Below are 23,697 nucleotides of genomic sequence, written 5' to 3' on the forward strand. Positions count from 1 at the left end.
ATAAACTGAGATGCTCACATGCTTCCCCTTAGAACAGGCAATGTGCTATGCATAACGTAGTTGTACATTATCTTTGCGGTTGCGTTGAGTTTTATTTTTTATCATTTAAAATTGTAGTTATAAAATTTTTCAGTATAGTACAGTACATATACTGTGAGGCGCGTGCTAAAGTGAATAAGCGAGTTTTCATGCTGACCCACTCAATGCTATTCAGAAATCAATTGGCTTAGCACTTTCTCATATCCTTAGGTGCATTTAGATTGTCAGTTAACCTTCTGCGTTTAAAAAAAATAATAAAAAAAACAAAATAAGTGTATATACTTAAAAAAAAATAAGGTTTCCCTCATGGGAAAACAGCGGCTACATGCTTCTTTCCTATACTACTGTAGCAAACCAAGGCATTGATGAGAGGGCATGCAAATTGTGCTTCACTTTACAGTGTTTATCAGAGCACTTAATAAAATGTAAGGCTGGTATTTATTTGAAGTTGTACAGTATGACTTAATTCACATCTGTTGGAATAGAAAATATATTCTGTTGAGTATTTAAGAGGCTGTACATGTTTTCTTTTGTGTTTGGATTCTTTGTACTTTTCCATGTTCAGTACATCAATAAACAAAGTTGAAGGGAAAAAAAAAAAAAAAAAAAAACATTTTTTCAAGTATTTTGGATGAAGGAGAAGAATAATTTCCCTTTAAGTGTGAATCATTAGATTAACTATGGTTGCTATGTATTTTTAAAAGTATAAACAATAGTTCAGAAGACTACTTTATTTCCATTTTTAATGACACCAAGTGAAACAAAGAAAATCTATTTAATTGAAATCCCACTAATGTAAAAAATGTTATATAATCTGATCGGAGACACTTAAATGTCAACTATTTTCTTCAAAAATACCAGCATGAACAAGAATGCAAGGGATTATTTAACTTCCTCAATTATAATTTAGCATTTTTCACATATTGCTTTTTATGAGGTTTATAGGTAGGGATGACAGCCTGAAATGTTAGGCAATCAGGTTTTGTTCATGCCATGAATTTGAAAAAAGCAAAACTAATTTTTGCTAGATAGTTTAAAATGATCGTTTCACTAACTCTGACTTGACATTTTACCCAGTTAGTTCAAATTATGAATATCCTACTGGTTTTGAAACATTTTAAGGTGACTTTTGTGATTTTTTTCTTGTAAATACCTTCACAAGTAGAAAAGTAGAGATAGGGTCTGATGGTTTTCCGGAATATATAGTTATGAACCATCTATACACACTATACATTAAAAAAACAGGAAAACGGTCATTTAAGAGACCTGATTCTTAGCAATTATTAGTTGTGTGATTTGGGACAAGCATCTCCCTTTCTACCTCAGTCTCTTCTCTCAAAATAAGAAACTAGGACTACATAACTGCTCAGTCTCTTTATAGTTCTGAGATTCTTTATCTGTGACGCTTTACTTACAGTGAAAGAATGACTACATTTCTCTCAAGTTACGCTTTTTGTTGTAATTCTCTGCCACACCCCCACCCCCGTGGTAAGCTAAAGTTTAGTTCCACTAAGTATTCAACCATTCTAAATTTAGTTCTGCCACTTGTGAATTTTCCTGTTGTCTTAAAATCTTCTAAACAAAAGTGGCATTTTGTATTTTGAGGCATAATCGTAGATTCTCCCAATCCAAACACGAACTCTAAGTAGGAACTCTGCCTCTACTTTTCTCTGCATTGTAAGATTTGCCTTTAACTTTTACAAATAAGTCTCAAGGTTCCATGGTAGTTTTAACACAAATCTGGAATTCTTAAGGAATAAAGAAAAATAAACGAAAAGATTATAAACCCAAGGGAGAAAAATGAAGAAAAGCCCAGAGCGTCAAACAGCTCAGTTCTATAACGTGTTAGTGGGAATAAAGGATGATGAAAACTACAGATGAGGGTGTGTGTATGTGGTGTATAGAAAGGGCAGGTTTACGTAACATGCTTATATCTAAACTTGATTACTTGGTTGGGTGAGGTCAGGGAAAACACCTAGCTAAGAAAGTGTCACCTCAGACCAAGGAGTTTTAAAGAGTTCCCTGGTGCTAAACGGACCCAAGCCTTTTTTTCCTATAGCATCTATTTATCAATTTAAAATGAAGGAAAAATCCATATTTTTTTAAATTAAAATGTATAATAATTCTAATACAGATGCAGAAGATGGAAGGCCAGGAGAATATCCATTTTAGGAAATAAAAGGAGTGAATGGGACAAAATATAAAATTTAAATTCACAAAAAACTCTAAAATACGTTAACAGTACACACACACCTGAGATCTTTTTGTACTTTCAACAAAAGAACACACACTGTATATTTCTCTATGAACAAACTGAAAGGACAGGTATCGCAAGTACCAACTGCAAGACCCTGCTCTAAATCATCATCAGAGAAACATTAAATTCAAGTACGTGCCATAAAAATATAAATTTGTAAATTTATAAAAAACTAAGACATTACATATTACAAGGTATACGCATTAACTACCAACATTCCATCAAGCAGTAAGTGCTTCTATGACCATGTTTAACTTATAAAACTAACCTGATCTTTTTAACAAGTATGTTTCAGTAATAAGCATGTAAAACTTCTTTCATCAGAGATAAACTATGTTGTGGTCTTTCGTACAGGTTAAGCAAATGTTCCAAGACATGGTCTGCGTCCATTCCTTCCACTGTCCTGCTGGCTTCCCAAAGGCAGGGATAGTAGTATACTCCTATGGTACTCGTCGTATGAGTCTATGATTGAATGAATAGATGCAATCTTGTCGATCTTGGCTCATTTAACTAACGGCATTTGGTTGGGAGGACTTCCTTTTTTTATTATGAATTAGAAAAGGAGGAAGTAATAGAAGAATGAATGTTCAAGATGAAGCACTTGCATGTGTAAAGCTATTTTTGAACACATAAAAACTATGTATGCGCTAATAAATTTTTAACAAATTTCATTAAATGTAAGACGTAGACATATGCACAAGGAGCTATCTCCTTTGTTTTATTCTGTTTTTCACACGCTAAACAATTTCCGTTCATTTTTATTATTTATTGCTTTTTTAGTTTGACATAACTGTTATGAGGATAAATTTTGTTCATTTCTCCCTTTTTTTTTTTTTTTTGTGAGGAAGATCAGCCCTGAGCTAACATCCCTGCTAATCCTTCTCTTTTTGCTGAGGAAGACCGGCTCTGAGCTAACATCTATTGCCAATGCTCCTCCTTTTCTTCCCCAAAGCCCCAGCAGATAGTTGCATGTCATAGTTGTACATCGTTCTAGTTGCTGTATGTGGGACGCCGCCTCAGCATGGCCGGAGAAGTGGTGTGTCGGTGCGCGCTCGGGATCCTAACCGGGGCTGCCAGTAGCCCAGTGGGCGCACTTACCTGCTAAGCCACGGGGCCGGCCCTATTTCTTCCTTTAAAAGTAAATGGCGGCTCCATGTTACAGGCCTAAAAACATTAAAATGTAAGACTTTTTTCTACATCCTGTACTGGCACAACAAAACACTTCTTCAGAACATATTTAGCATGGAGGCTGCTAAATGGTCACTCCTTCCATATCATCCTTAGAAGAAAGATGAAGAAACTACACTGATACCAGAATAAAAGCTAGGTACTACTCCTATGGTGTCTGCTTCACCATCTTTCAGGTAAGGTTTACCACTGGATACGAATTTCTGAGAAAAAACTATTTGCTTTACAAATGTTTCTGCAGTGCAGTTTTAAAAAGTGACTAGAAGTATACTGCAATTAGATCACGTTTCTGGATTACACAGTAAAAACTCATAATAGATTCAGCAGCATATTAACCAGAGGCTCCTGAATCTTGGAAAAATATTTTATTTCACAATATATTAAAATAAAAGAACAGAAACTATAATGGCCACTATTTGATGACAAACACGTCAACTAAATATATTCAAGAGCACTGAAAAATTATTTTCCAAAAATTCATTTGTAGAGACTTACATATTAGGGATATGCAAGATCCAAAAGTTTAAAATGGAATTAGACCAATTAAATTTAGTAAGAAATGATATATACTCAATTTTATAACTACTTGAAATCTAACATAGTCTTCCTCTTGAAAATCACTCAAGGTAAGTAACATGGTTCAGACACTCCAACATTGTTTTAAATCCTAAACTTCTATTTACGCTACCACGCTAGTCTGTGGCTAGTACTTATTCTTGCGTATAGAACGTGCAAATAAGAAGTTCACGTGACGCCCCCTTTTCAGCTGAAAGAAAACTTACAGCTATAAGTTGTACCCCCCTGCTTAATTAAGTTCTACAGTAAGTTCCAGAAATCGGCAAACAGCCGATGGACCAGCACCGGCGGAGCGGGGCGCCCGGGCTGCGGGGCGGGGGGCGCACTAAATTTAGCCAAGGGCGGGCAGGAACCACACGCCCTCCCCGACCCCCCATCCGGCAGACCCCCCCCCAGCCCCGCCCCCAGCCCGAGCCCCAACTCCCCGCAGGGACAGGCTGAGGGCGCGGGGCTCCTGCACCAGCCGGGAACGCGCCTCCCGCCCCCGACCCCGCCGCCACCAGCCCGGCCCCCGAGCACTCACCGACGGAGGGCAGGACATGTGCGGTGTCCACCTCGGCAGCCGGACAGCCGGGAGCGCGACAGCGCGGCGCAGGCTGCAGAGCGCGGGGGAGGCGGCGAGGACGAGGGGATGGCGCGCAGCAGTCGCCCGCCCAGGCGAACTGCGTCCTCTGCTCTGCCCAACCCTGAGCTGCAGCTCGGCCGCCCACGCGCACGTTCGCCTCTGCGGGGAGCGGGGAGGGTGGTGTTCCTGGAGCCCCGCAAAAATCTGTATAGAGGAGCAGAGCTCATGTGCAAGAAACATAGCTTAGATAATGTATAACTAGTTGTAAGCACCTAATTAGGTAGCTCTGATCATTTTAACAGCAGGGACTAATTGGCGGCAAACCCAAAGGGGACCAGCCAGGAAGAAGTGAGATGATCCCAAGGATTTACAACAGCTTTGTCTCAAGGCTACTATGCTCAGCATACAACCATCAAATTCAGAAAGTATCCTGTAGGCAAACCAGCCTTCACGGCATCAAAGTACATGCTTTGGGAAGAGCTCTGGGTTGCCTAACCAGGAGTCCTCCCATCAAATACCCACTTCCTCCCACATACCCAAATCTTCTATCTCTTCACTGGTTTTAGGCTCAGGTCAGGTCTCACTTGCCTGAAAAGAAAAGTAAAATCTTGCTCTGAATTCCTTCCTAATACCTTTAATTCTTGCCCTAGTGCTTTTTCCTTTCAGAGTTCAACTTCTCAACAATTCATCTAAGTCTGGCTTCATTTTAATACTAACACAGTCTACCTGACTCCCATCAACAGGACTCTACCAGCTCTAAATGACAAGAGTTTACTTCAATTTCTCTCCCCTTTGACCATGGTTATTCAGCACCTTAAAAGTTATTAAACCCTACTTTACTCTTCCTCCAGATATAAATTTCTGATTCAAGCTGTTCTCATCAGGAACCCCTATTTCATCCCCTTACATTACACTTAGGGAAACAGCCTTCTTTGATTCCCTGTCTCTGGTTCCTGACCTATTCTACTCCAGTATTCACACATGGCTGCCAAAATAATGTCCCCCAACATTTTCCAGTTCATTCTTTTAATCAGATGTCACAGAGGTGATGTCTCTGGTTAAACGTGGCAAACCGAATACATGTGTTTATCTCCATTACTTCCTGAAACCGTATTAAAAGGACAGTAAAGACATTTCAAAAAACATAACCAGCAAGGACAATGACAACAGGAAGAGGAAACAGCAGAGGAGAGATGCCCACCAGTGAGGAGACATCTGACTTCACAGAGCACTGAACATGAGCACCTAAGGGGTGTGGGGGAGAGATGCCAGTCAGAATCTCAGCAAGTCTCCATTAATTGAACTGCCAAGGGGCCGGCCCTGTGGCTTAGCGGTTAAGTGCTCTTGCTCCGCGGCTGGCGTCCTGGTTCGGATCCGGGCGCACACCGACGCACCGCTTGTCTGGCCATGCTGAGGTGGCATCCCACATACAGCAACTAGAAGGATGTGCAACTATGACATACAACTGTCTACTGGGGCTTTGGGGAGAAAAAGGGGGAGGTGGAATGAACTGCCAAGAGGAAAAGCAGCGAGGGGTGATTCAGTTGAAAAGAAGAGGACTGGCTTAATCCGTTCAGGCAGCTATAACCAAGATACCAGAGACTGGGTGGCTTAAACAATATTTATTCCTCCCGGTTCTGGAGGCTGGAAACTCCAAGATCAAGGCACTGGCAGATTCGGTGTCTGGTGAGGGACCCCTTCCTAGTTCACAAATGGCCATCTTCCCCCGTGTCCTCACATGGTAGAAAGTATAGAAGAGCTCCCTGGGGTCCCTTTTAAACAAGCACCATTCATGAAGTTTCCACTCTCATGACGTCATCATCTCCCAAAGGCCTCATCTCCTAATACAATCACATTGGGGGTTAGCATTTCAACATATGAATTGGGGAGGGGGGAGGGGGAGGGCAAAAAATTCAGTCCATAACAAAAACTTATAAAACTCTACTTAAGGAACTCCCCTAGGTCTCCTCTCCTCTTCCAACTAAGCCAGTGACAAGGTGAACAGATGTTGGGCAGTCAAAACACAGAGGTACACCAAAGGAAACTCGATTTAAAAATAAATATGTACCATTAGCAGTTTTAAATAGATTATAGTCCATTAGAGCAAAAGAGGATCTTGATTATCATCTACCCCAACACTTCCATATAAGGATGAGGAAATTTAGGCCTATCTATGGAAGTGCCTTGCTCAAGCCCCTGTCAAATCATTGACAACACTGATGTTTACACATGGGCCCCATGACTCCCAACAAAATGCTCTGAAGTGGCTTTGCAACTATAAACTTCAAGACTGTAACATGAGAAAGTATGTTCAAATAAGAATGTCATCCTGGTATTAAAATTTTCACAACTCAGTAATAAGAAAACAGATGACAATAAAAATAGGCAAAAAGTTACTGAACACTTCACTGAGGAGATACAGAAAACAAGAATACGAGAAGATGCTCAACATCGCTGATCCTTAGAGAAATGCAAATTAAAATGAGGTACCACTATCCACTTAGGAGAATGACTAATTACAATATCACACTAAGAACTGATACACCTATATGAAAATGGTTATTATTTAAAAAACTGAAAATTGCAAGTCAGGCCAGGATGAAGAGCAATTGGAATTTTTACACATGGGTGGTGGAATGCAATGTGCTACAGCCACGCTGGAAAACAGTCCAGCAACCTCTCGGAAAATTAAAGATGCACTTACCCCTTAACTCAGCAATCGCACTCCTAGTTATTCATCTAAATGAAAACAAACGTCTACACAAAGATTCGTACACAAATGTTGATGACATCTTCACTCATAATCACCAAAAACTGACAAATGGTGAATAAATTTGATAGTCATACAATTATGCATTACTCACCAATAAAAAGGAACGAACTGCTACATGCAACAACATAGAGGAATCTCAAAAATGCCGTTAACGGAAAGAATCCCCCACCACAAACTACATGACTGCATAGTGTATGATTTTTCTCTATGACATTCTGAGAAAAGGAAAGACTATACAGAGGAATCACAACAATGGTTGCCAAGGGCTGGGGGTGAGGAGGGGGAAGTAACTACAAAGGGGCACAAGGCAACTTTTGGGGGTGAGGGAAGCATTCAGTATCCTTCTTGTGGCTACAAGACTGTATATGTTCATCAACATACATAAAATTGCTCACCTAAGACGGGTGAATTTTACTATAAATTACACTTCAATAAACTGATTTCAAGAAAACAAAAATAATTTTAAGACATTTTGGCTTGCCTGTCGATAACATGAATAAAATAATTCATATATTTCTTGTGCTTGGAGGCATAAGATAGGAACAAAATAAGCTTACTCTTTCAAAGGAAAGGATAGGAAGTTATTTTATTTTATTATTTTTTTTTTTTAATTTTTTGTTTATTGCGGTAACGTTGGTTTATAACATTGTAAAAATTTCAGGTGTACATCATTGTACTTCTATTTCTGCATGGACTACATCATGTTCACCACCAAAATACTAATTACAACCCATCACCAAAAAATATGGAACGCTTCACGAATTTGCGTGTCATCCTTGCGCAGGGGCCATGCTAATCTTCTCTGTATCGTTCCAATTTTAGTATATGTGCTGCCGAAGCGAGCACGGGATAGGAAGTTATTTTAAATTCTCTAAAAAAGATGATCCTCCCTATGACTAGAAGAATTAAACATCAACTATTATTATATATGTGCAAATATACATTCAAACTATAAATATTCTGAATTGTTTATCCTTGCACAGTAGAGGAATACTTTCATCATTTTCTCATAATTACATTCCCAATATATTTCCATTTCCATAACTATATCATTGCTTACAATGACTTTCCTTGAAGCCTCCTGAAGTGATACTGACCCTAAGAGAATGATCTAAAAAGCAAATGTTGAAAACAAAAAATGTCAATAAGCCAGCCATTTCCTTTATCTACTTGAGTCCAATAATTTCATTTGTCTTTTTCAATGACCTGACTAAATAAAATAAACAGTTATGTTGGACCTAGACTTCATTTTTTCTCATTTCATAATTTTTAGAACCACTGCAGTTAAAGCACATAGGAAATGTTAAATATAAATGACCAGTGTATACTCACTCAAGGAATGGTTCAAGTCCTAACTCTCCCATAACTGTTTTCATATTAAGCACAACAATATATGAGTACTTTTGAATTAACAATTGAATTTTAAACATCTCTACCTTCATCACTAAACACAGCTCTTATTTCTACATTTCTAGGAATAGAATTTGAACAGCTTCAGATTTACTCAAAGGTAGACGTAAGTATCTTCAAATACCTACTCAAGAGCACCACTGATCTATTTCTCCCAATACCATCTATACGTAAATTATTTCTAAGGAAAATGTGTGAAATTTTCAAGATTATTGTAGGAAAATATGTGTCGAGAAAGGATATGGCTGATAAATCTAAGAGAAGGTGTATATCAACTCCATTCCACTTCCCTTTCCCTCCACCCCTCTTAAAATCACAGAAGCAAATTAAAATAAAAACTTTTGGAGTAGAATTTCTTTAAAGAGAGCACAATATTACTTCTATTTCAGCAGTGTCTATTTCAAATTTAGGTTCCCATAGTTATAAATAAGTACGTAGACAAATACACAATCCGCAAAACCTGTTAAATATGATTTATAGCGGCTATTAAAATTTTCACAAATTCTGATTTTCTCACTTCTCTACCTACAACATTTAAGTAGAGATTTTAACAACTGAACTACTCGTACCTTTTGCCAGGTTAATATTAGTAATAATAATGTACAATATTTATTGAGGGCTACTTACTATTCTATTCTAAGTGCATACTACTCTAAGCATACTCCTTTTATTTAGTTCCAGAAAATAGTACTTATATAGGACAAAATACAATGAAGCAGAGACTTTTATTATGGTGGATTGCTGTGAAATAGATAAATATTGTAAATACTGCTATTTTATTAACTGGAAAACCATCACAGTGTTTATTCCGGTTATTCTAAGAGAAGAGGGCATTACAATTTATAGAGACATAATCCAGTGTGTATTAAATCCAGTGTGATTTATTTTACTCATCTGGTGTCTGACAGTTTAAGACTAGGCTTATAATCAGCTCTCAAAAAGCCTGAACTCACTAATACATACCTTTACATACAAAGTAATACATACCGTTATTCACTGTAATTACTTTAGTATATGTTCAATGTTATCTTTTATTTTATATATTATTACTTTTGTTTTCATTTTACTTATATCACGTCAAGCCTGGGACCTCTCAAAGGATGCCTGATAAAAGAAATGTGATTTTCTACATTATCTACCTCTATTAGGTTCAGTGATTTTTTCTTCCTCTCAATTTATTTTTTAAGCAGAGTCTAGTTTTAGACTACCTCAAGTACAGTGTCCTCTACTACACTGAAGACTTTCTGATATAATTATGACTCTATTTGAAAAAATTAATATACTTGGATTCCTTTAGAGACATGACTATAATTATCATTTTTTCTTTATTATGTCTTTAATTTTAATATTAATTGTGCATCAATACCTATAAAACCGCCAAACTCCAAGATCTCAAGTTACTTCTGCTTAGGACATCAGGAAAGGACTAAACAGTTTATTAAATAGTTTATTATTAGTAAATGAAACAAAACGTAAAACCACGTTTTATTAATTTCCCAGCAAAAAAATGCAAGCACACTCAGGGAGAATTTTGAAGAAAATGTAATAAAGGAACCGTTTAAGAGTTGTGGGACAGGAACCAGAATGGAATGCTGTGGCGCCAAAGGTAACACGTTTCCATATTAAGGACCACAGTCCCCATGGGAATTGATTTCTACCCTGTGAAAAATGGGGACAGCTGCACACAATGAGAGCTGGTGCTGGGACTGTTACAGGGGACAAAATCAGTTCCTTCTACGGCTAAACTCAAAAGGAAGTCAGAGGGCAAGGGAGTCTGCAGCGAACAAGGCAGAGCAGGGCAGGTGAATGTGGACTGGGGGCAAAGGGAAGGGGCAGACAGTAACAGCACACTTATCAACATGCTCACAGTTTATTTAAAGACACCAAAGGTGAAAGTCTAGTAACAATAGAAGAAAACCGTAGTCTGAATACAGAATATATATGTACCAGAACACTTAAAATCAAACATTCATAAAGATAACATAAAAACTACCACATAAGGATAAATAATGCTTCTAGAGAGGTCTTTTTTCCTAAGCTAAGAAGCCACTCAACAAATAATTGCCAAGAGTCTGCTACACACCAAGCACTCTTGGTGGGGATACATCAGTGAACACAGGGCCAGCTCTTTCACTGTAGTGAAGGAATATCATATAATAGATTTTAGCCAGATTAAGAGAAGAAACGGTAAATCTGTGCATAATGAAGCAGAGGAGAATAAGAGACTGGGCAATTAAGGGGTGCACGGCCTACTTCTCACCCCCCCTTATACTCTTCGGGGAGGACACCTGATGGGGTGAGTGTGCGCTCTCCAGCAGCTCTGGGAAGTGTCCAGCAGAAGTCTCCACGGCAAAGCTGGGCTCCCACAGAAGGAGAGGAGCCCTTGAGAGAAAAACAACTCTGGGGAGACATACCAGAAAACTCCTCCTTCTCAACATGCATTTTTGTCTCTGGAGTTTCCCCTAAAAATAGATCTCTAAAGCGACAGAATATTTAATGGTTAGAGTCAGAAAATGATTGCTTCCTTTTTGGATATTTCCTTTTGTTCATGCCATTTTATCTTCTTAGACAATTTTAAAGCTGACAACTATTAACATGACCAACTGGAATGGGTTCTCCTCTTCTATGTCATTTTTCAGCTCAGACACAATTTTGTTCCTCAAGAGTTCTATAAATCTAACTTTAAAAATAGAATGTATTTTAAAGATTTTATTTATTCATTTTTTCCCCCCCAAAGCCCCAGCAGATAGTTGTATGTCATAGGTTCACATCCTTCTAGTTGCTGTACGTGGGACTCGGCCTCACGCTGGACGGAGAAGTGGTGCCTTGGGGCGTGCCCGGGATCCGAACCCGGGCCGCCAGCATCAGAGAGCGCGCACTTAACCGCCAAGCCACGGAGCCGGCCCAGAATGTATTTTAAAACTGATCTTTTATGGTATAGTGTTCTATAAAATCCCTTGAATTAGGAGTGTTCGCTGAATTAATATCATAGTAGAAACATTTCATGGTGTACAGCTCTATGAATATCTTTGAATAAGTAATGCTCATCAAATAAATACCAGAGTAAAACAAATTTAAGCATACTGTATCTACATTTTCCCTTCTATCAGTTTGAGTTAAAGATAACATATGTTTATGAAGATGAATATAGGCATTTATACTTAGCATCTTATAAATATTTATATTTATAATGTTATGTTATATAGCCAAATTTCAGATAAACAATATTAAATAAGAACCTCAAGTAAACGGATTATTCACTTTTAGAAGAAAGTTCAATTGCGGTATACAATTAGCTTATGAGTTCATGTGAGAAATATATTCACAAAAAAACCACATAATTTATACACATTCTTGCACATGTATACACACAGAGTCAAGCAGTTTTGGGTACGTGAAGTTTGCAATGCTTATGAGAAGTCCAAGCAGAGCTTCAAATACTCACTTGGATACAGGAGTCACTAGTATATACATATGGCAATTAAAGCCACATTTCTAGATAGAGGCACCAAGAGAATGAGTGCAAACAGAGAAGACAAGACCAAGACTTCACTCTGCCTCTGGTTCCATCCCCCAGGGTCAACCCCAGAGGAATTATAGAGGGAAAGATGGAAGGAGAACTTTGAGAAAGGTTTCTCCAAGAATGGAATAGGACAGTCCCGCCTTGAATCCTTCTGTGTGTTAGGGAGTGGAGCAGCCAGGTTGGCGGGTGAGAATAAAAACAGGAAGAGAGATGTTAGAACTCTGCTCTCACTCTTCATCCCCTCTTGCTTTGGGACGTCAGTGTGCTGCTTCTACACAGGGAGCAGTTCCTCAATTCCTCCTCCTCCTCACCTTGTTCTTGCTAACATGACACAGAGTTGTCCCTTAGACCTCAGCTGCAAGTGAGGCTTTGTGAAAAACAGGTGAGGACCACTAACCTTGGGGAGGCTTTTGCCCTCCCTCCATCCCAAATCTAAAGAGCTGGTAGAGTTTGGTGTCAACTCACACAGTCTAATTTGGAAGCGTATTATTTTTATCAATTTGTATAAATTATTTTTATATTAATAATATTGAATCTCCGTTTTATTTCCCCCACTTTGTTTTCTGTCTGTAATGTCTTTTTTTCCGAAAAAAACTACGTAGTTATGTCTGTATTATTTCATTGTGATATTCTAAATTGCATTCATGTTTAGAAGGCCATTTCTATTCAGAAATTAAATAAATTTTCATGTGTACCTCCAATACCGTTTTGTTTCCATTTTATGCATTTAAATCTTTAATCCATTTGAGATATATTTTGGCACAAAGCAGGGGTTGAGATACAGATTGAATTTTTTTCCCATACAGCTGCCAACTTTCCCAGAACCATTTGAAAATACTCTGTCCTCCACTTTCTTAGAAGATGTTTGCTTTATCAAACCTTATGTTCCAATATATACTAGAATTTCTACTTAGTTTCACTGACTGCATCTGTTTTCCTGTGTACCTACAACACTGCTTTAGTGATTACATCTCTTGGTATTTCTACATTCATGGCTGGTACGAAGGTCCAGCCTCATTATTATATTTATCTTAAAAAGTTTTAGTTATTTCCACCTGTATTTGTTTCCAAACTTATCGTCAAGTTTCTGAAAAATAATTTTGAGGTTCTGATTAGAATTTCATTACACTCATTTGGAAAGAATTAACAGTCTGGACCATGGTTAACAATAGTTAACTGCTACAGCAGAATCACAAGTCAATTAGAACAGACAACAAAAGTACCAGCCTGACGCAGTTATCTCCGTCTTCTTTGATATCTCTCAATGAAGTTATGTTGTTTTCCTCACAGCTGCTTCACATTTCTTTTTAGGACAACCCTCTCTATTTTACATTTTAAAGAGTTTGCTATTTTGCCCTCATATCTTCTGCTTGTTTCTTCTAATGAATTTTGTGTATTTACCTTATGTCTAGTTACTTTCTTGCTGTCTCATTAATTCTAAGTGTTCTCTACTTAATTTTCCTAGCTTTCTCAGATTTATGTGTCTTTTCCTTTTAAATTAAAAAAAGCTTCAATTTCACATTTCATTTCTTTAAACAGAGCTTCTAGAACAATGTTAAATATCACGTATACTTTTTTTTTAATTGATGTTTTCATAGTTTATAACATTATGAAATTTTGGGTTGTACATTTTTGTTTGTCCATCACCATACATATGTCTCCCTTCACCCCTTGTGCCCACTCCCTACCCCCACTGCCCCTGGTAACCAAAATACAGTTTTCTCTGTCCATGAGTTGGTTTATATTCCACATATGAGTGAGATCATACAGTGTTTGTCTCTCTCTTTCTGGCTTATTTCACTTAACAGAATACCCTCCACGTATACTTTTATAATTTTATTTATTTATTTTTCCCCCCAAAGCCCCAGTAGATAGTTCTATGTCATCGCTGCACATCCTTCTAGTTGCTGTATGTGGGACATGGCCTCAGCATGGCCGGAGAAGCGGTGCGTTGGTGCGCGCCCGGGATCGAACCCAGGCCACCAGCAGCAGAGCGCGCGCACTTAACCGCTAAGCCACGGGGCCGGCCCTCCACGTATACTTTTAAATACAAATACAGGGATACAACTGGAGCTGGGAACTTTCCATCGAATAGAAAAGTAGAAGGAAAGGGAACTAAGACTGCTGAAGGAAAATATCACAGATCACTCAGCCAGCTGGAGCTTAAACTTGCTGCTCCTAATCCAGCCTCTAACCGGATGAAGGGAGCCAATCTCTACACTGTTCTTCCATCCAGCAATTTGGGAATCACTCCAGAATCTTTATATCTACCGACTTCTAATTTAGCATCAATTTTTGTTTACTGTTACTTCCTAAATATTCTCCTTCTGAACTATCAGGATTTAGAGCAGATCCTCAACATATATAATCAAAATTATTACAACAGCTTCCTAACTAGTTTCACAATCTGCAGACAAATTTCTCGTCACTTTACATGTTGCCACTGTAGTATTCGTGCTAAAAAAGAAAACCTAACCTGTCATATCAATCTCTTGCTTAAAATCCTCAGTGGTACTCAAACACATCCAGAATATAAATACCCAGAGTTCTCTAAGATCAGATTTTTATCTATCTCTTAAATCTCAGTTTCTCAACTCCTTCCCCTCCTTACCTTGTTCTTGCTACAATAAATTTCTTGCACGTTCATGGAGACATGTGCTCTGTCATAGCCACGCCTCTGAACATGCTTTTTCCTCTTCCTGGAATGCCTTCTGTTCCAATAACTTGTTTTTAGAGACTCGGGTTAAGCATCATCATAACAGAGATATTTCCAGAAATCCTCCAGGCTGTGTTAACTGCTCCTCTTCAGTGCTCCCACAATACCTTCACTATCCCTTGGTCATAACATTTATCACACTGTATAAGAAACTTTAGAATGGGAATCTCTCTCCCTGTCTCCCTGTCTCTCTCTCTCTCCCATACTGTTTAGGACTTTGCCTAAGAGAATTATTCTCAAAAATGTTTTGCTATTAAATGTGATTCTCAGTAGAACAGGTCACAAAACTTGAGCTAAAGCAAGAGCAGAAACATGCTGAGAATCTGAACCACTGACACCAAGAATATGATCAAGTATATCCTAGAATTCAATTTGGATAAAAATGAAGAATTCTGGAGGATAAAGCCATGATATAAAATTAGGCAAATATACTTGTACAACCACAGAGACGGGAAATCCCAAGGAAGAAACCCAGCATGTTCTTTTGTATAATTTTAAAAAGCAGAAATTAAAAGTTAAAATAAGTAAAATCTTATACTTACACGAATTCACCTTGCCCTACTCTAAATTCCTTTCTTCTAGGTCACTGGCTATTTAAATCAATAACATTTTGTTTAATGTTTATTACAGACTAGACACTAAAAATATAAGATAAAAAGGGGAGTCCTGACATCAATAAACTCTAATAGAAAAGATGAAGAAATGGGAAATATGAATATCTGAGACATATTTCAAGATATTCTGACTTTGAGGATACTTAGAAGTTTTAAAAGCCCAAAAGGGAGCAGAAAATCATATTGGGAATAAGAAACATGGAACACCAAAGTTTATTTTCCTTCTCTTTTTCAATTTTCAATAGGAATTTAACGTCCCTTTAAAGGAGTATTTCTATCTTTAGTGCCTAGAACAGCGCCTAATATGTACAAGACACTCAGTAAGTTCCATTGAATAAATCCATAAATAATTGTTCAAGTTGTTTTTTCTATTTTGATTGTATTTCTCTTGAGATACATGGTACAATGGCCCCGATATTGAGAGACATGGTGCAGAAATTATTGTATAGTATGCTGTAATTTTTTGACTACTAACAATTAAAATGCCTAAATTTTAGGCGCCCACCCCGTGGCGTAGCGCTTAAGTGTGTGCGCTCCGCTGCTGGTAGCCCAGGTTCGGATCCTGGGCACACACCGACGCACTGCTTGTCAGGCCATGCTGTGGCAGCGTCCCATATAAGGTGCAGGAAGATGGGCACAGATGTTAGCCCAGGGCCAGTCTTCCTCAGCAAAAAGAGGAGGATTGGCATGGATGTTAGCTCAGGGCTGATCTTCCTCACAAAAAAAAAAAAAAGGCTCAAAAAACAAAATAGCCAAAACTTTAACTCCCTTCATATAAAATTTACTGAATTCTTGTATGCCTTCTTGAGTAACAAAGAAAATGTTGGAGTTAGCACTAGTGCTTTGGAACTGGCACATAACTGTGAATACATGAACATAAACGTCTTCCACACGTTACCAAAGTTCAAAAATCACTGATTTGCACCATTCCATCATTATTTTAACTCATTTCCATGTCTCCAGTTTTTCCCCAAACAGCCCTTGCATCTTATTTTTCTGTATTTTTCTTTATGCTGTTTTTTCTTCTTTTTGCTTTTTCTTTTTTTTTTTTTCTTTTCTTTTTTTCCCCCGAAAGCCCCAGTAGATAGTTGTATGTCATCGCTGCACATCCTTTTAGTTGCTGTATGTGGGACGCGGCCTCAGCGTGGCCGGAGAGGCGGTGCGTCGGTGCGCGCCTGGGATCCGAACCCGGGCCGCCAGCAGCGGAGCACGCGCACTTAACCACTAAGCCATGGGGCCGGCCCTTTTTCTTCTTTTTGAAATGTTGTTCCTGCCCAAGTGGCTTGGTGAATTGCTACTCATCCTTAAAGGTTCAACTCAAATGTCATTTCTCTGTGAAACTTGTCTTCCTTCTTGACCGGATAACATTTTATACTGCCTCTATTATATGAGCAATTATCTCAAAACCACATTAAGTATTTGTCTACTTGTCTTATTATTCTTTGAGGACAGAGAAACAAAGTCTAGCACAAAGGTAAAAGTGTTAGCACTTTCTAAATCTCTGATGAATACGAAGTCTAAAAAAACGCTTAGGACACTTAGATCAACCACCTTCTGATGCTTGTCTGAATGCCTGCTGCAACATGTTCATGCAGTTATCCAAACTTGTCTTCAAATATCGGTTACTCACTCCTGATTGACACAGCTCCTCCCATAGTTGTGCAGTTTTGAATAATTTCACTCATTTCAACCAAAACGTTTCACATTGTCTTTTTTCCTAACATAACCTTTGGAACAGTGGAGTAAGTTTAACTCTTCCAAATGGATACCTTTAAATATGTAAAGGCAATGGCATATATGCCACTAAAGTCTCATTCTACTCTCATCTATAATTTCTAAATTAAAATCATTGATCATATTTCTCTAATTGAAACAAAAACTATAAAGCAAATTTAACTATTAAATAAGGCAATTATAAATCTACCAATTTGAATAATTTATATATTGTACAAGATTTCTCGTAACATCTGAACTGAACTAGACCCTGGGAACTTGGACTGTGGTTCAGAGAAAACATACCTCTGCTAATACGGAAAATTACAACTATTTCCACGTTCTTCCAGACACTAAAATTCAACTTAATCGCATATGACCAACAGGAAGCACTAACCACATCATTTTGCTTTCAGTTAAAAAAAAGCAGTTTTAGATGAAAGTGAAAATACCAAACATCAAATTTTAACTGCGAGTCTCAAAAAGATTATAAGACAAGTTTTGTTTTTCCATGGTTTTTTCCTACATTTTATACCAAAGTATCTGAAAATTTTGCAAATGGTAACTCTTGCTTTTGCCTGCCTTTAAATGACTGAATGTATTTAACTTTCAATGTTTTATAAACAAACAAATCTTTTCTTCAAGTAGTTCCAAGAAAAAAAATATGGATCCTCAAAACATCGGGACTGTTGGCTCCATCACTCTCGAAAGCACTTCCACCAAGTATTCTCACTGGTCACCCAGCTGCCTCCTTCGTCTTTGCTCCGATATCACTGTGTCAGTCAGACTGACCCTGACTACTAGATTCTAAATCGTCACCCACTCCACCCCAACCATGCAGGTCTGACACCTTTCACCCTGTTCTATTGTTTCCCCATCACCACTGTCACCTTCTAAATATATACAGGTTTACTTCATGTATATACTGAATTACTCACCCAGACCACACAGATGGTCAGTATATTCTTTGCTAAACCTTGTCAAAAAATTCCTAAACAATCAGAGGGTATTTTTCTATTTTTGAATTTACCATAATGAAAGCCTAGAGTATTGAACAATTAAATCCCACAGTTGTATTTTTTATCAAACTGCCTAATTGGAAACAATGAAAAAAGGAAAAGAAATGTGGGTTATCTTGTGCTGACAATCAGAGTAAATTTCTAAACCTAGAAATTTAAAATAAATTATTTGTAGTTATTTCAGGAATCATGAAATTTTTTAGATAACTGGTCACTCGTAGCAGTTAAATACATGACTCCAGACTGTTACTGAATAGCAGAACAACTTATTACTAATTATCCCTTAGTGGTGTGCAGTCAACTCTATCAATAATCAGCGTAGGTCTGGATGGGTGTCACATGTACCTTAGCAGGCATAACCGAAGGGCACAGAGACCACAACTGATGCAGTGCAGTGAGATAATTACACAACGTTGTTTCCGAATACTACCATGTTTTCTTTGAAACCAGGTCTGCATCTTATAGAGTTTTCTCTCTCTCTCTTTTTTTATATTCATGATTATCCAGTGTGCCAAAGACGAAAGACAGACTTCCTAAGGAAATAAGGCAGCTTAAATAATGGCCAATCGGGAGTCACACACCATAACAGTTTGATATAACTGCAATTCTCACTGGCAGCAAAGTGGCATGAAATGAATACGTAAGGCTTCTCTATAGATATTTCTTTTTTACAATCAAGAAGAATTTATGTTTTTGTCAAAGTTATATGCAAGTTTTAAAAAAGCAGTATTTTAGACCATTATGCAATATTCTCTGAAAGGATACTCTGGATTAAAAAGAAAGATGATTAAATGTCAATATTTATGTATTCCTTTAAATTTGTATAACGTCTTAATACACATGATCTCATTTATTCTTTACACTGATTTTACATGTCAGGTAGACTCCCTGGATCTGCATTATCCTGGTGATGCAATATTAAGACGACAGCAGGGAAACAGAAACCATGAAAGATTCGGCAGGCTTGTTCTTCCTTGTCCTGTGTTGGCTTTCACTTTTTACCTTCTGCCAGCAAGTTCAAGTCACGTGAATAAGTAATTACACTAAGTTGATTTAATGATTTTCAAAATCTACAAGTTTGAAGACTTCCTCTATCAAAATTGTTGAATTAGCATTTAATAATTTAGAAATCTTTGCTAGAAGTCGTATGCACTTTGATATTGTACATCTCAGAACTCTCCAAAATGATCATAGACACCTGAGAGCAGCAAGCAAAATACTTGGGAGCCTAAATCTCCGCCACTCCTGACTACTGAGTTGCAGTCTTTGATGTTCTCTGTCTCCTTAAAAGAAAGTGCTTGGGGCTTCCCATATGCAAGTCAGCTGTGTTAATATTAACAATGACCCATCCACTGCTCAGTACAGAATTGCTTTTTACATAATGTTGACACACCAACTAACAACAGTGATTGTGTGTGTGTGTGTGTCTGTGTGAGGAAGATCAGCCCTGAGCTAACATCCGTGCTAATCCTCCTCTTTTTGCTGAGGAAGACCGGCTCTGAGCTAACATCTATTGCCAATCCTCCTACTTTTTATTTCCCCAAAGCCCCAGTAGATAGTTATATGTCATAGTTGCACATCCTTCTAGTTGCTGTATGTGGGAGGCGGCCTCAGCATGGCCGGAGAAGCGGCGCATGGGTGCATGCCCGGGACCCGAACCCGAGCCACCAGTAGCGGAGCGCTCGCACTTAACCGCTAAGCCACAGGGCCAGCCCACAGTGATTATTTTTTAAAAAGAGGAAACATGTAAATACAACCCATACTAAAGCAGATCAATAAATATGAAGATCTCAGAAATAAAAAGACAAGCTATATTCTATGGTACAATTACACGTCATGTTTTTTTTTCCCCCCGTGAGGAAGATCAGCCCTGAGCTAACATCCGATGCCCAATCCTCCACTTTCTTTTTTTTTCTTTTTTTTTTTTGCTGAGGAAGATTGGCCCTGGGCTAACATCCGTGCCCATCTTCCTCTACTTTTATATGGGACGGTGCCACAGCATGGCTTCACAAGCGGTGCGTAGGTGTGCGCCAGGGATCCGAACCTGCGAACCCTCCAGCCACTGAAGCAGAGCACCTGCACTTAACCGCTGCGTGCCCGGGGCCAGCCCCTTACACGTCATGCTTTTATGTTGACGTTTTCAATTGTACAAAGGTTTTAAAATAATCAAGATTTGATGCTTGCAATTTTTAAAAATCAGCTTAGTAAGGAATGTAAACATTTAAGGGATGCAGTTAGATTATTTATTTCCTCTTTATAATTCACATCGATTGTGACTGAGGAGACTCTTTTCAGTGATTATATATTATACCAATACCCATGTGATGTAATAGGGTCAATGACAGAGAAAGGGTCACACCATTTCACACTACAGAATGTTTCATATAATGTCCAACATCACAGCATATCTCACCATCTTACAAAAAACTCTCAATGGCCAAATGATGTTCTCACGAGAGGATTTGTTTTTTAACAGTAGATACAATCAGTTATCTCTGGAGGAAATTCAAACAAGGATACTTTGTTAAGGAAATTCCATCAATTTTAATGCAAATCAAAAAACTCAAAGTAGGTATTTAAAGCATAAGATTTCCAAAGTGAAGTTTTATAAATCTTAGAAGTCACAAACCTAAGTAATAATGTATATATCTGGCTTGCATAACTGCATGTAATATAACATATATTATATATGACTGATGAGAGGAAATCAAATAATAAAACAATGAAAAGAAATCTTGATTTCAAATCTTTTAAATCTATTAAATTTAGGATGTGCAGAAATGTTGTTTGAAACATTTGTATTCTACATTGCACATTCAGTTACCTAATGGCAATAAATTATGTATGGCTGGTGATGTGATTCATAAACTTGCCAGCAGAGTTCAGAGGCAATGTATCAAAAACAGAGAGAATGCCAGATCTTAAACAAGAAAATGACATTAAAGAATTAGCCAATTCTTCCAGTGATGTAAAAATCACACGTCAAAGCCGGAATAAGTTCGTATCAAGCTTTACAGAGTATTGACAAAAATTAAAGACAAGAAACATTTTAAAAATACATATTTGTACACATTTATATTTTTAAGTTTTTCACATCTGAAAGAGCATTTTTAGATTCACGACTTGTGCCCGGGAGTGTCTGCTCTCTGCATGTGGTTGTTTAAGGGACAATTCAGTTTAAATAAATATGCAAGAAGTCACTTTCAACATAAAGTGTTAGGCATGTGAACCGATCCAAACGTCTCATAGATATCAAAATACTTTATATAGAGATTCATATTACTCATTCTTTTAACTGTATAACTTGAGACAGAATTACATATTCTAATTTTTTAGCAATTTAAAATTCTGCAAAAAAGTGAAGCTTCCACATCTAGAAACAGTGATGTAACATTTGGCGGGAGAAAGGGAGTGAGCAACGGGGAGTTGTGAATTGAGATTATTTCCAAATTGTCATCTTCCAATTTCAACAATTTAGCAAAAATTCAGCATTAGAAGTGAAAAATTAACAGTTTTCCCACAACGTACTCAAAGTGCGGTAATTCTTTTGAAGCTGATGTTTCTTGCTAAGTAAATGCTGTATTTCTGACTTATAGTGAAAAATATGCTGTTGTCAATGATGGTTACATTAGCCCGGAAGGCTATTCTAAGAGTCACTGCATTCCACCTACTGCTTCCAGTGAGAGTAGCACATAATCTGGATAGACCAACTACTGCCCGTTCTACCTCTAATTTCCAAATGAGGCAATTCTGTAAACAACCTTGTTGATATCTCCAAAATTGATACCTTGGGTATCTGTCAAAGTATATATGAATTTCAAGTCTCTCCATTACGTCAAAATTAAGGGTTTTCTATAGAGAGATTATATTATTTTTTCATGTTTCAAGAAGGGAATTTAATTTTTTCTGAAAAGCTCTGTTTGCAAATTCTTACATTTCACCTCCTCTTTGAATCTTCTTCAGTTACTCAACTTTAAGCACAAAAAAGTTTTATGCGTAGAATTTATCAGCAGATGTTTATTGGTCACCTACTATACAGCACAGCACACAATGCAAATACATACTTGAAGAATTTTAAGGGATCATTCACCAACTTCAACAAAAATACTGCATTTGTGATAAGACGCTACAGACCACTTTGGCCACCGAACTATATTATAATTTCCTGAAGGTCAGGTCTTCATCTGAAATTCTTCAGTGTTCTTAGAGGACAAGCACATAACAGGTGCTCAGTAACTGCACGCTGAATTGCACTAAATGTCAACACCTAACCTTCAAGAAAATGCCATCACTTTCTCCCATCAGGGAAAAGGTCAAATGTGACAAAATATGTCAATAACAAACTGTGGAAAGAGGGGATTTTTTTAAGGACTTCACTCTAAATTTACCTTCACTTTTCACAAGTGAATCTGGGGATCTGCTTCTGGTAAGTTGTCAAAATTTACTTCAGTATCTATTAATAGGGTCTGGCTACTATGACTTTGCAAATGCAAATATCCTGCATTGTAATGATTACAAGAGAAGGTTTGGGGGACATTTACCTGAGTCACCGTGGAACAGATTAACAATAAAGAAGTATTTTAGGACTCTTACATTAAATTATTATTATATAATATTCATTTTTACTCTCACATGAAACTATTTCATCTCCATCAAATTATTTATACTCGTTTTGAGAGACCCTACCATGCCATGCTTTCCCCCAGCAACTGCCGCACTTCTTCTCTTCCCCTCAAAGCGACACTTCTAGAAAGAACTCTTTGCACACACTGTCTTCATTTCCTAGTCTAACTTCCCTTCATCTCCTTCCCCAAGGGCTTCTCTCCATTCCACTTGACCTAAATGGCTCTAGAGGTGGCCAAGGTTCTTGCCCTTGGTGATCCCTCATCCTGGAACACCTTCTCTGAGACATGTGCATGGCTCTCTCCCTCACTTTCCCCACCACACCTTTCGTGGAAAAGCTACCCTGACCACGATATTTAAATTATCTCCTCCCTGCACTGTCTGGCACCTTTTCCCTGCTTGATTTTCCTTCATAAACTTATAACCACAAGGAATATTTTATATTTTACTTAATTTTTTTGCGCTAGTAGAAACCATTTTACTCACCGACCTGAGGTTTACATAATAAATTACATAATACTCCTGCTGTGCACTAAAAACCATTCTATAGTGAAGCTCCAAACCCTCTGGTCTTCTAACACTTTCCAGAGAGACCTGGAAAAGTCGGCTGCATAACTGGGAGGAGGGGGAAATGAAGTCTGTACAAGTCCTCCTTGACAAGCTGCAAACCCCACCAAATGT

At 37.9% G+C, this 23,697-nt stretch overlaps 1 non-coding gene and 1 pseudogene across 9 annotated transcripts in view; both read right to left on the minus strand.

Moving 5' to 3' along the window:
* The window catches only part of LOC147917111 (serine/threonine-protein kinase MARK2 pseudogene), a 96,134-nt pseudogene that overhangs the window by 53,499 nt on the left and 18,938 nt on the right, over positions 1 to 23,697 (minus strand). The window contains exon 1 of one of the 8 annotated variants that reach the window (XR_015552282.1): positions 4,584 to 11,022. The exons of 6 other annotated variants lie outside the window; for them this stretch is intronic. The product of XR_015552282.1 is annotated as a serine/threonine-protein kinase MARK2 pseudogene, transcript variant X8 (transcript). Of the gene's footprint in view, positions 1 to 3,394; positions 4,444 to 4,583; positions 11,023 to 23,697 lie in introns of those variants that run through there. One more of the 8 variants, XR_015552283.1, reaches the window with a different exon arrangement.
* LOC147917113 (U6 spliceosomal RNA) lies at positions 8,138 to 8,244 on the minus strand. Its single transcript, XR_015552380.1, has one exon. It is a non-coding gene; the product is annotated as a U6 spliceosomal RNA (small nuclear RNA).

This window comes from Ceratotherium simum, chromosome 5, assembly GCF_057802395.1.
Source record: "Ceratotherium simum simum isolate JZ-2026a chromosome 5, ASM5780239v1, whole genome shotgun sequence".
Classification (NCBI taxonomy): Eukaryota; Metazoa; Chordata; class Mammalia; order Perissodactyla; family Rhinocerotidae; genus Ceratotherium; species Ceratotherium simum.